Source organism: Tenrec ecaudatus, chromosome 4, assembly GCF_050624435.1.
Source record: "Tenrec ecaudatus isolate mTenEca1 chromosome 4, mTenEca1.hap1, whole genome shotgun sequence".
NCBI lineage: Eukaryota > Metazoa > Chordata > Mammalia > Afrosoricida > Tenrecidae > Tenrec > Tenrec ecaudatus.
This window is the reverse complement of record NC_134533.1, coordinates 57,346,349-57,359,981: the sequence shown is the minus strand read 5'-3', so window position 1 is coordinate 57,359,981 and position 13,633 is coordinate 57,346,349. Positions and strand designations below refer to the sequence as shown.

Here is a 13,633-nt window from a genome sequence, read left to right as displayed (position 1 = left end):
CTTAAGTACAGTTCTTATAATAATCTTTTTTTCCATCTCTGCATCATTTTTCCCCACCGCTTTTCATAGGTACATTAAAAAAGTATAAATGTTTCCAGGAATAAAAGCAGCCAGCCTCCCTGCTTTCTCCCTCATTCGTCTTGGCTGTTTCGTGTCCTCTGTCTTCTCCACCGTCTGGGTCCCACCTGCTCTGGGAGCCATGAAAGCACACAGGTGGAATAGGCTCCCTCGGGTGGCACCCTAAGCATCAACTCAGACACCATAGCTGGGTGGGTACAGCTTGATCCTTCTGAGGTTTCCTACCCTTACCGGGCCCCCCTCTAGCTGCCCCCCCAAGTCTGAGGACCCCGGGAAGGTCCGTGGCATCTGCTGTCAGGAGAGTCCCTGTGAGGGAACAGCTGGGTGTAAAGTCCGTGCTGACCGTGGTGCCTGGAGGGGTTGTCTGGGTCTGCCAACCATGAAGCACTAGCACCTGGTGCTAAAACTTCTGTGTCCTGCCTGCCTGTGGCCCTTCTCTTGTATAAAACCACCACCATCCCATGTCCATATGACCTCAGGCTAACTGATCACACCCTTTAAGACCCGGCTTCTGAGCAAGTTCACGTTCAAAGGTACCAGAGGTTACAGCTTCAACATGTCTTCTTGGAGGACAATCCTTCAATCTGTAACAACAGAGACAAAGGTGGGCTGGACAAAAGACTAGCATCCATTTGTTGGTTTCAGACTGGGGAGGGGGGGGGGTAGGATGTGTGCTGTTAGTGATTTTCTAATTCCTTTGGGGCATCAAAACATGTAATGAGCCTTTAATCTAGAGTAGCTTGTGTCTTGAAATTTTCTCTGCCCTTGGAAATCTTTGAGGATGCCTATCTTGAGAGTTCTTAAGTCTCTTATGATACTGTGGTGGTGACATCAAATCTGAGTGCCTCCTAGTAAGGGTTTTAGTTTGTTTTGTTTCGATTATCCAAAAGGAATGCATGGTCCCTGGAGAAAGCATGAAATGGATCAAATGGAAAGATGACCATCACTGTGTTCGTAAGATGAGCGGGCCAGAAGGTATGACAATATGTTGGAGCTGTGACCTTGACACGCTCCCCAGTCCTCAGAGACAACTTCTGCTAACAGTTTCTTTACTTTCTTTCAGTTCTTTCTATGTCTGGCAAACATTTTCAATATAAATAATTTGTGTTCACTATAGAAAGAGATGGAATATCAAATAAGTCATAATAATAAAATTAATAACAAAATAGATATGACCTGTCTCACCAGTTGGAGCCAGTTGTCTTAATATTTAGGTGAATTTTCTCTCATCTTTTTTTCTGTAAATAGGTAATGAGATTGGAGTTGTGATCTATTCTGTATATATATAATTTTATATTATATATATATAATTTTCTTTTTTTAACTAAATTTTCCCCCTCCAAGAGTTTTTCTCCTGTTGTTTTAAACTTCTAAGAATAATTTGAGTGTCTATATACTATTTCATCTTAAATGTATGCCCATAAATTATCTAGCCAATCCTCTTGGTTTGAGCTTTTAGGCCATTTGGATCATCCACTGCTGGAGAGCTATGGTGCTGTGGGAGTGCTGGGTGCTCACTGATGGTCCCTCTATCACAGAGTCTGAGTCTGACTCACAAAGACCCTGCACAGGGGTTCCAGATCTGTCCACCTTGAAGGGAGTCGATAGCCTCATCTTACTCTTGCAGACCGGCTAGTGAGTTTGAATAGCCGACCTTGGGGTTAGCATTACAACACTCACCCAACAGCACTACCAGTGCTCCTTATATTCAGTGATATATCTGATTTACTACATATACATATCATTCCATAGTTCAATCCTGTCGAGTAGAATGTACAACTGCTGCCACAATTCATTTCCAAACATCCCTTTTCTACATGGACTCTTTGACCTTATCTCCCTTTGATCTACTCCCTGTGCCCCCCCCCCAGAACTCCTTATTGGACATAATTTTTCAATGAATGATGTACACCAGATGATGTGAGTCGACATAAAGCTTAATTAGACTCAAAACTACTGGGTCAGAGGTACCAAATGTTAAAGGTTTTGATGGTCTGTTGTGGTAGTGTGTGCTGTCCAGGCATTCCCGTGCGGCGGAGTAGGTTTGCTCCTAGCTTCTTCTTGGCCGTCATCTTGATTTGTTCGAGTGACAATTCTCCCCCTAAAGCTCTGCATCCGCTTCAGTTCCTGCTTGCAGAGTTTACCTGACCATCTACCACAGCTCCACTCACGCTGCTGCTTCTCTCCACTGTCACTTCCGCTGCAGTGAGCAGGGACCGTGGCAGCTGATGGTTTCTCTCCTACATTTCGGTCTGGACGAGGCGGAACATGTTCTCGTATCCATAGTAGACTCCCTTAAAATGTTGAAGAGCAAGACGATCACTTTGAGGACTGAAGTGGGGCCAAAACAAGGGCTGGCGCTGTCAGTCACCTCCCAGGCATAGAAAAGTTGGCCACTGGATCAGGCAACTGAAGCGGAAGCAGCGGATTTGAACTGTGCTGCTGGCCGAGAGACTGAAAGTACCCAAAGCATGAACACCCCTGTCGTAGAACAGCACAGCCAGGACGCTCCCTAGAAGCGAGGGCGGCGAGGCGGCATCCAGGTTCTTGGCCGTGTTATCAAGGGAGAGCAGCCCTGCAGAGGACAGCATGCTTAGTCAAGTCGGAGGGCCGTGAAAACGACCAAGAGGACCTTCAAGGAGATGGGCTGTCCCCAGGGCTGCCACGGTGCACTCATACAGTGGCCGGGAGGGGGCGCGGGGCCAGCCAGGGCTTTGTTCTGGCGAACACAGCTTCTCTGAGTCCGAACCGGACAGCCAGCGCCTCACAGTAACAACTTGGTGAATTGTCCACTCTATTCTTTGGTTACCTTCCTTTGCGGATCGGCTTTCTGTTCATTTGGGGGAGAGAGAGAGAGAGTGAGAGCGAGAGCGAGAGCGAGAGCGAGAGCGAGAGAGAGAGAGAGAGAGAGAGAGAGAGAGAGAGAGAGAGAGAGAGAGAGAACTGTTAGCTGAAAGGGCAGTCCTCTTCCACCTGTCACCACGCTTTGGAGTCAGGCAGACCGGAGACTTACCACTTGTGAGCTGCGGCGTTCCAGGCCGTTCACCTAACCCTCTCTGAAGATTGAGTTCATCTTCCTCTGGAAACCAAAGGTGACGAGGCTGCCTGACACCAAATGCAAGCTCTGAGAGTCCTTCCTGCTGTGCTGGGATAGTTGGTTGCTTCCAGCGCTGAGTGTTTCCCCAGAAGCACTGTCTGGAGCTGTGGAACCTGTGTGTTTGTCAGATCCTGAGACTTGGAGCACTCATGCGCCGAAACAAGGGCTCAGAGAATTGAAACTGAAATCACTTATTCTTTTTCCTGCCCCCCCCCCCAACCCCCGCCAACTGTAGGAAAGAAACAGATGACAAGAAAACAGTGTGTTCCATTTTAGTTAGAGTACATCCGACCACCTTCTCAGATCTGGGGCACTCGAAGACCCTGAGACCTCGAGGAGAGATAAAATCGCCCTCCCGGCATGTGCTTGCCAAGTCCATTTTAGCAAGGTAGTCGGAACAGTCAGAGCAGAGAGCGTTTTGGTCGCCCATTCCCCCAGCACTGTGGCGAAGTCCTGTTCTTGTTACAGGCTGTGGCTTCCTTGAGCTGGAGGAGGGTGGAGCGATGGGCACGAGCTTGTAGGCTCCCCTTTCTCCTACTTGGGACAGATTTTGCTTTTATTTGCTGAGTCACTGAAGCAACACAATGTGGACTGAGTCCTGGCCTTGGAGTTGGCCAGATCTGGGTTCCAGTCCTCGTTCTGGCCCTTACCAGCCAGGCGGCCTTGGGCAAGGAAGTCTTGGGATCTGTGTGGTATGGATCATAGTTCTCCTGAAAGGTGGCTGTGAGGACCAACCAGTTGTCTGAGGCACCGTCCTGGGCCGAAGTCCTGTGCTCAGGACAGCAGGTGAGAGGGCGGCAGTCAGCATCTTGCTCTACTGCATCCTCCTTATCAGGTACAAGCATGTAGGGCACGTACCTGAAGCACCTCTCAGGCATCTCAGACTTGACATGTCTCCCTCCGCGGGCACTTCTCTTGACGTTGTCACCCTTCTTCCTGCTGTCGCACAGGACACACTGCCTGGAAGGCAAAGCTTTCTTTGGATCCCCCCCCCCCCCCCACCTATTCCTGTCATACTTTTGTAGTTTGCAGACCAAATGACACCCCGGGGCAGAAGGGCCAGTTGGCTGTTTCTGAAGGCTGGATTCCCATTCCAACAAGTGCTCGGCCTGCTTCCTTGATCACTCATTTCACTCTCACCAGGTCCCTCTGTCCAGGCGCCTTTCACCTTGTATCCCACCGTCCTCACCCACTTCTCTCGCCCGAGGGCTGAGCCCCCTCACGTTCTCTTCCGTATTGCCGTGGATGAGGCTCGCTCTCCACGGACCTCTCTGTCTGCCCCTCACCGCCCGTCTCACACACACACACACATACAGCTGTGCACGCCTACATATACACACACACCACGTGCATATACCCCCACACCACACACACACACACACACAGCTGATACAGACAGCCGTGTACCGTGCACTGTTACCTACATAGACCACATACAGACATTCCTTCTGTGCCACACACACAACATATACATATGCTTACCATATACATAGGCCCACATATGCCCCTACACACCACACACACATATACTGTATCCATGGACCTCTGCATACCACACACGAACACTCATATATAAACATGCACACATCGCCTACACACCACACACATAAGCACTACACACCATGTTTCTATGTACACATCTCACATACCTACACCCCTACAAACCACGCTCTTATATGCACACACACATACATGTACCCTACTCACCATATACATACACACGTACATATACATGCACACACACTTCGTACACACATACGTAGGGTATATTCTCACCACGGCAGCCAGAGTTGCTGTGTTAAAACTTGAGGGGGGTCAGCTCAGAGGTGGCGCCGTGGTCCAGCCTGTGCCCATAGCCCTGTGGGATCGCTGCCCTCTGATAGCCCCCGACTGCTCTTCCCACTGCCTCCTCTCCAGGCATCCCCCACAGCCTTTAGCTGCCTTTCTGATACCCAGCAGCTCCACCAAAACCTGGGGCATTGACCCTTCCCTGCCTGGAATGCTCCTACCCACCCCCCACTTCACCCTCCTCACATCTCAACTCGGGGACCCTCCTGATTCCCCATCTCACCACACATTTGCCTCCCAAGTACTCACCCCTCTCTCGAGTCCTATGTGACCTACTTGTGATTTTGTTTGTCTGCCTCCCTCCCCCAGAATGCCTTCCAGATGAAGCCTGCCTCCGCCCTCCCACCCAGGGCCGCCCTGGGGGACAGCGCCTGGCACTTGGTGCCCTGAGCAAATACTTGCCAAGAGATTGATGACTGATGGTGGGCCAGCATGCTAACAGTGTCTTCACTGTTGTGAAATGGTCCTGAATTGAAATTGGCCTTGCCAAACAGTTCGTGGAGGAAATTTCCTCAAATTATCCATTCTTTTACCTCAGACATTGCCGGGCAGTCAGTGACAGCTTTGAAGACTTTCGGGTGGCCAGGTCTCTCGTAGGCCTCCTTAGCGGTCAGCCAGAAACCTATGCTGAGTGGGTCAGAGTGCCATCTGCCTCCCGGCGCCCCGCCCCCCACTTCCCAAGTGCAGCTCAGCTCTCGGCAGCTGGGGTCCCCCTTCTCCCTCCAACCACCATCCTTGTCTTCCTCCAGCTCATCTCCCTAGGCAACTCCAAATTTCTTTTATTCATCACCTGGTGACTCAGCTCTCCCAGTACCCTAATCCAAGCTTTCCCTGGAACCAGCTACCGAGCAATCGTTTCCTCCCACGGGAGGTTTTTTTCTGTAAAGTGGAAAGGCTCTTCAAATCCCATTCACTTTTCAGATTCTCCTGAGTCCTCTTCGCTCCTGCTGCACTTGACCAGTCCCGGTCCCCTCCCAGGGCTCCCCACGCCAGCTGTCCCCAAGTCGTCCTGGTAGAGAGACTCCCTGTTCCCAGACCTGCCTGTCCCCTCGCCTGGTGCCGCCTCTCCCCATGCCAAGGGTGCCACACTCCGGCTTCGTCTTCTCCAGTCCTTCGCTCCCTGCCATTTCATGTCTGTGTTCGCTCTCGTGTCCGTCGGCCCCTCCCATGCCAACGACCCCAAGGGCTTTGCCACGTCGGGCTCATGCAGTCTGCACCCCAGCCTGCAGGAGGAACCTTCCCATTTCACTGCACCCTGGGGTCAGGTAACTCTCCCAGGTTGCACAGCTGTGAAGGGGGAGAGCCAGGACCGGAAGCCAGGCTAACTAGCTCTAGACGCCCCACACTGACTGCCACCCTGGCCTTCATGTACCCAGAATGCTCTCACCCTTTTGTCCACATGACACACTCCCCTGTCTGGTCCAGAGCCCTGGGGAGAGCCCCCAGCCTCACTCTCTCCTATTGCAAGGTCACACTGGCTCAGTATACATGCCTGGCCTTCACTGGGTGGCTCTGAGCTTTGCGTGTGCATACACGCACGCTTGCACACACACACACACACACGCACACTCACCTCTCCCTGGCCAGCACTCATGCCCCACCCCTCACTTTGTAGTTAACCTTGCCCTTTACTATGGTAACACGTGAAAGGCCACTCATGACATCATCCTTCAGTATTGCTTCTTGCCTCTGCAGAGCTGTCTTCTGGGCTTCGCCCTCTTTTCAAGTCCCCTCACATTCTTGAAGAAGGCTTCTCACTTTTCCTGTCTGCTGCCAGCTCCCCAGCCCGGCCCCATCCTCTCCTCCACCAGACACTGAGAGCACCTGTAAGGCCGCCGAGCCCAGCCCGGCAAAACACAGCCAAGTAACTGCAGTGCATTCTTTTGTTTCCTTTAGAACAAGATGCAGATGCTTTCCAGAATTTTCTTCAACTTCAGGCAGTAAGTTGTTTTGGTGGAAAGAGTACTCTTCTCTCAAAACCATAGGACCAGGCTGTCTTTTCTTGCTGTGCAGCATTTAACACAAAACAACAATAAAAACAAAGGGATGGGGGCAGGCCAGTGGGCCTTCCAGTTGCAGGTCGTTAGTGGTGACTTGTTGATCCTTTGGTATTGCCGGAGTCGGCCCCTGTGCTCTCTCTGCGGGTCAGGGAGAGAGGCAGCCTGCCAGGGCCTAGGCTGGACAGAGCATCCTCATAAAAGGCTGGGGTTTGGCCTGGATGCAGGGCAGGTGGGGCATGTGGACAGGGCATAGGTGCTAGTGGTGAGAGGCAGAGGATAGCTTCAGTGCAGAAGTCCTGCCCAGGGCGGAGCACCTGGCCAGAGACCACTCATGGGGTGCCGGAGCCTCTGACTTGGGGTTGCTTTCAGAGGATCCCCAGAGGCTGGTCCATGCCACGCCAGGGACGTCCTGCAAGGCAGAAGGCAGGCTGGGAGGGGAGCAGGTGGTAGGAGTTGTGCCCTCTAAATCCTGCGTGGTTTCATGGAGCAGGGCTTCCATGGATGGGCCCGAGCACCGTTGGCATTAGCAGTTAATGCAATGAAGGAACTGGAGGTGGTTGCTCCTGAACATCAGATTCCTCAGGGCTGTGAAGAGAGGCATCCTGTCCAACTGTTCAAGCCAGCACCTTTCACTATCTGCCCATTGGTTTTCCTTCTCCCCCGCCGTGTAACATCTGTTAGCCCCCCACAGGACCAGTAGCCTCTGGCAAACATGGGAAAGTGCCGATGTGGCGTGGACCCATTTCTTACTTTGCATGGTGGCCATGGCACATGGTGGTAAGATCAGGGCCTTTAAACTCACCACCTTGGTCAGGCAACTTGGCCTCTCAGGAAGTTAGTTTTCTCATCCTAGAGAACCGTCTGAGAATGTTGTTCTTGTCTGGTCCTGTGGAGTCAGTTCTAACCCATAGTGGCCCCGTGTACAGTCAAGTGACCCCGTGTACAGTGCCCGTCCTGCACCACACTCACAGTGGTTGCTGTGTTTGAGCCCTTCTTGTGCTGTGTTCACCCAAGTCACCGAGGACCTTCTTGCTCCCTTGACCACGCTTGATGTCTGTCTCCTGATCCTTCCTCGGATGATCAGTCTTGGCCATTCTCATTTCTAAGGAGCACTCTGTGTTAGTCAGGGTAGACTGGAGAAACAAATCCTGAGGCACTCATGCGTATTAAGAAAACATCCCAGCCCAGTCCAGATCAAGTCCATAAGTCTGATATTACCCCATATGTCAAGACTAGTCCATAAATTCCTCTTTAGACTCACACAGCTATGCAATGATGCTGAATGCAGGAAGATCACAGGCCGGTGGGTGGGAAGTCTGTGGATGGATCCAGGGGTGGTGGAAGCACCTCGGCACTGGTGTGAGTCTTCATGTTGCTCTTCCATGTGTCTTGTCAGCAGGAAGACGAAGCAGAGAGACCCTGTCACCTCCAGGGAGGAATACAGGAGTTCCCAGAATCCTCAGGAGAAGGCCATGTCCACACAGAGGTCTCAATGGCTATGCCTGATTGAAAGGCTAGACTCCACCCCTTCGCAAGGTGACAGGAGATGTAACTGCCTCACAGTCTAACTTGCCTTCTTCCCAGACGGACTTGTCTGCTCTACTTGCCGTTCATGGTATATCCAGTAATTTTTGCCAGCCATAATTGGAAGGTATTAATTATCTTCTGGTCTCCCATGTTCATTGTCCAGTTTTTGTATGCAGAGGAGGCAATGGACATTTCCCTGGCTCAGGCCTGTCCTCAAGGCGACGTCTTTGCTTGTTAACACTCTCAACAGGCCTTTTGCAGCAGATTTGCCCAGTGCAAGAGGTTGGTGTCTTGACTGCTGCGTCCGGGGGCATTTATTGTAGGTCTAAATGAATTGAAGTCCTTCCGACGAGTGTTATCACTCAATGGGCTGTTGTGATGATTCAATGAGATCATCATAATAGTAGCTAACAGAGGGCTTACTATATGCCAGATACCATTCTAAGCACTGTATAGATCTCACTTCACCCTTACCACCACCTTGGCATAGGTAGGACAGTTATCTCTCTCTTACAGGACAGACACACAAAGTGAGCTGATGTGCTCAATGTTCCAATAGCCGATACACGTTGGAACTGAGGCGTACACCTCAGAGAGTAACACATGGCAGAATCAGGACTGGACAGCTGTAAGTCTGCCATCGGAGAGCATGTGTGCAGATACTGAGCCAGCCTGTTCTGCTGAGTTCAATATTGTAAAACGGGTTCACGGTTCCTGGAATTCTGATCATTTTGCAGTCACTTCTTAAATCCGGGCCCTTGATTTGCACAGCCAGGTGGTAGCTCTAGGAGTGGTGCTTCTGTTGGCTCTCACCATCCTGTTGTGGTTGCTAGGTGCTGTCGAGGCGGCTCCGATGTATAGTGGCAACTCACAGCACAGCAGAATGACACACCGCTTAGTCGCGGGCCGCCCCCGCAAGCCTCGCACTGTGTGAGCCTCCTGGGCCAGGCTCTGCGTCACTCCATCTCATTGAGGATCTTTCTGTTTCTCACCGACCTCCTGTTTCACCAACCATCATGCCCTTCACGTGTCCAAAATATTGTTATTGTTGCTGTTGATGTCACCATGCACTGGTTCCAACCCATATCGACCCTTTGGACAACAGAACAACACACCGCCTGGTCTGTGTCGTCCTCACAATTGTCCCTACCCTGTGGCCTATTGTTGCAGCCACAGTGTCCGTCCAGCTCTTCAAGGGCCTTCCTTCAACACTGTCCAAAATGCACGAGACAGCGTTGAGCCTCTAAGGAGCGCTCTGGCTGTTTTTCATGACATATCTGTTCATTCTTATTCCAGTCCGTGCTGTATGCAGCATCCTCCAACAACACCAGGATTCAGATGCGCTGCTGCTTCTCTGCTCTGCCTTGCTCACCTCCCCGCCTGGTCCACTCCACTGGGGGAAGCCGTTCAACTGTCAGTTGGAATTGGGTCACTTCCTTCACGGATCCCATTCCAGGTCCAAGATTCTGGGGTGGTATCTTGTTGGTCAGCTTATTCTCATTCTCTATCTCAGTGATAGGCCTGGGAAAAGTGTAAGAACACCCCCTTTCTACAAACATTTATTGAGCGCCTGCACTGGGCTAGCAGCTTGCCCTTAGGAAATGTATGGACTAGTCTCGTTGTCTATGGCTCCCATTGACAGCACTGAAGATCTTTCCCACGAAGAAAGACCGCCCTACTTTAATTCAGAGGACCTCCAGGGAATCCGGCCCCCTAGAAGACCCCACAACTAACCCTTGATTTTGGGTTCCCTAAGCATCATGGGTTGCTAGTAAAATTGGGTATATAAATGCCACAAACGTAGCCCTTCTCAACAAACTGGGCTGTTCTCCACAAACTGGTCCCTGAGAACCAGTGCCTTCCAGCTGGGGTACCATTGCCCATACCAGATTGGTCTCTTCCCCGTCCTGGTCCCTTCTCTTTTCATTACCCAGTTATACATACACACACACACACCCACACACCACCACCACCACCACCACCCCATTGCCTATACCAGATTCGTCTCTCCCCCTTCCCGGTCCCTTTTCATTACCCAGTTACACACACACACACACACACACACACACACACACACCAGGAGTTTTCTCCTCTGTACTTACATACATATATATACACCCAACACGTACACACACACACACACACACACACAGGAGTTTTCTCCTCTGTACTTACATACATATATATACACCCAACACGTACACACACACACACACACACACACACACACACACACACACACACACACACACACCAGGAGTTTTCTCCTCTGTACTAACATACAAAGATATACACCCAACAGCTAGCGGGGGGAAAACACCACTTCTTCCTCAAGACACTTGACTGCCACCTGGTGGAAATTTGCTTCGGTGACGTGAGAAATCCTGGCCACTTTGAAGCAGGCAGGCCCGTCCAGCGCTGTGCGCATGCTGCCTGTGTGGCCCTGCCTGACTCATTGATTGCCCTGTCTCACGCCGATCTAAGTGGTGTCTCTCCCAATAGATTGAGGGTATCTTGAACATCAGGGCTGCCCATTCCCCTGTGTCCCCAGTGCCCTGGCATGGCCAGGAACGAGAGATGCTCTTCGAATGACCCTGGCCCAAACATCCATGACCTTAGGCTCAAGCACCTGGTCTCACTAGGTGAGTGTTCTCTGATTTCATCTGTTACAAGGCACGGCACCTCTGCTCAAGGCCCCCCTGTGGGAGCAACTCAGCATGGTGTCCTCGTCAGACACTGACACAGTGTAGGAGAGCAGGGGCCAGGCCATCTGCCAGGGGGGTGGGGATGGCGAGGAAAGCATTGCCTGTGAGCACGTACTGTGCCTGAGCTGATGCCCGGCAGGGTGCAGACATGACCACCCGCGAGTGGTCCTGGGCATTTGTTGGGTCAGAAAGCAAGGTATTCGTTCATCGTTGCTGCAGTTCCCTAGGTGCCGTGTCCTTTTCTTACGTGACATCAACGAGGGCCATTTCCCCAGGCATCTGGGGCTTATAGAGTACTCAGCAGAACTCCATTCAGATTTTGCACCTGGGGGTCTAGACAGAAGCAGGGTCAGGCTTCCGCCAAGACCCCGTTTTAAAACGGAGGAAGCCCCGTCTTTCACAAAGCTCCTTTTTTGGCACAGGGTTGCTCAGGCTGTACCCAGATCCCTCTCCTCTCTCAGGTCTGCCCTTATGAACTGAGGCGCTTCTTGGTCTGCTCCGCCCTGACTACAAGGAAGCTCAGAAAGAACGTATTTCCTGTTTCCGCAGTGTGTCCTGAACCTGTATTTCTGCTTTCATTTCCCCTTTCCCCCTCCCTCCTTCCTTCCCAACAACCCAAACTCGACTCACTGCCGTGGAGGCGGTGCCGGCTTGGAGCCGCCCTGTAGGACAGACTGGTGCTGCCCCTGTGGGTCTCCAAGACTCCAGCTGTCTTCCAGGAGTAGAGAGTCATTCTCCCCCCAAAGCTGCTGGTGGTTCAGATCACTGACCTTGCTGGTGAACCACAGACCCGGGCTCTTCCTCCCTTTGTTTTGTTTGGAGCGTGGCACTTTGTTTTGTTTTTTTTCTGCTAGCTGGGTGGTCTTCAGCAAGATAACTTTGACTCTTCAGTGCTCAGTGCCCTCACCTTGCAGGTCGGGGATGAGGGTGATGATGGACAGGCTCAGCCTGACAGCGTTCGCTTCCCTCACGGGACCCAGGCCAGGATGGGTCCACAGCTCTAGGATTCCTGTCTGTCTTTGCGGTGGCTTCCCTGTGTTGCTCAGCTCAGGGTGAGATAGTGACACAGTGGTTGTAACTGAGGTGACCGTCAGCGCGGCCAGCCACGGCGGTACCCAGCATCTCAGGGACTTACAGTTACAGCCATTGTTACTGTTTCATTTTCTTTACTCATCTTCAGACTGCCTTCTGAAAAGAATAATAATCTATAATGTATCAAGGGGTCACGTGGGTGGGAGGGCGAGGGAGGGAGGGGAACAAAGAGAAGCTGATACTAAGGGCTCAAGAAGAAAGAAAAGGTTTTGAAAATGATGATGGCAACATATGTACAAGTATGCTTGATACAATGGAAATATGGATTATTATGAGATCTGTAAGAGCCCCCGATAAAATGATGTGTGTGTATATTTAAAAAGACTGCCTTCTAGGAACAATACTGTGCTCCCCAAATAATTCTGTGTTACAGCCGATCAGTTTCATCTCCTTGTCAAAGTGGCACGGACGGGCCGGGATGGGGCGGGGAAGCTGGCCATGCTGAGGTGACATGGCTGTAGCTGCAGAGGCACAGAACGCTTCCTCCGTGGCCTGAAGGCAGACAGCTAATGGGGTGGGAGCAGCACAGGAGACTGGCAGGGATGGGCAGAGGGAGCCATAGTGATAGGACAAGGGGTTCAGCCATGCAGGGTGCTGGAGGGACCTAGAGAGAATCTCCCAGAGGGAATCACGTGGGTTAATCCCCCGGCAGCACTGCCCCAGGGTCTCTCTGTCTGTGGATCTCAGTTTAGGGACCACAAGGGCCAAACTCGTAGCCGAGTTGTTTGTCCACGCCCAGACCCTGCGGGGTTAGCAGAGCCAGGCTGTGAAAGGCGCTGTTCCTCCCTTGTGTGAGTCCAGTGGCAAAGAGGAATATTCATGGGAAGGGCACAGTCAGCTCCAGTCCTGGATGTCCATTTGAAGACCTCTGTACAGGGCAGAGGATGCAAAATCCAAAGGCTGCAGCAGACAAACTCCTGGCTGTCTGCAGGGTCAGCCAGTCATGGGAGGAATGCCAGACTCCGGGGTTGGGGAAGATTGGGAGAGCCCCCATTTAAAATCAATGTCTTATCGTCTCAAACGGAGAAGGGATGGAGGCTGTGAGGCCCCTGGCTTTCTTTAGAGTCAGTTCTCCAGACACAGCAATCCTGGGAAGGTCGACAGACAGACAGGAGACCCCTGTGCCCCTGTAGCAGAGGGTGTGGAGGGAAGTACTGCCTCTGGATTAGCACCAGCCCCCTTTCTGAGCCCATTCCTCTCAGCTTTGTGTGCGTCCCGGTGGATGTAAGCATAATGCACATCTTCCTTAACCATCTTTGCGCTCTCCTGGCAGTTATATTTTGGTA

The 13,633-nt window shown here is 51.8% G+C and overlaps 1 protein-coding gene across 5 annotated transcripts in view; it reads left to right on the top strand.

Moving 5' to 3' along the window:
* BMAL1 (basic helix-loop-helix ARNT like 1) overlaps nt 1-13,633 on the top strand; it is a 125,252-nt gene that overhangs the window by 76,138 nt on the left and 35,481 nt on the right. The gene's annotated exons all lie outside the window — the stretch shown is intronic.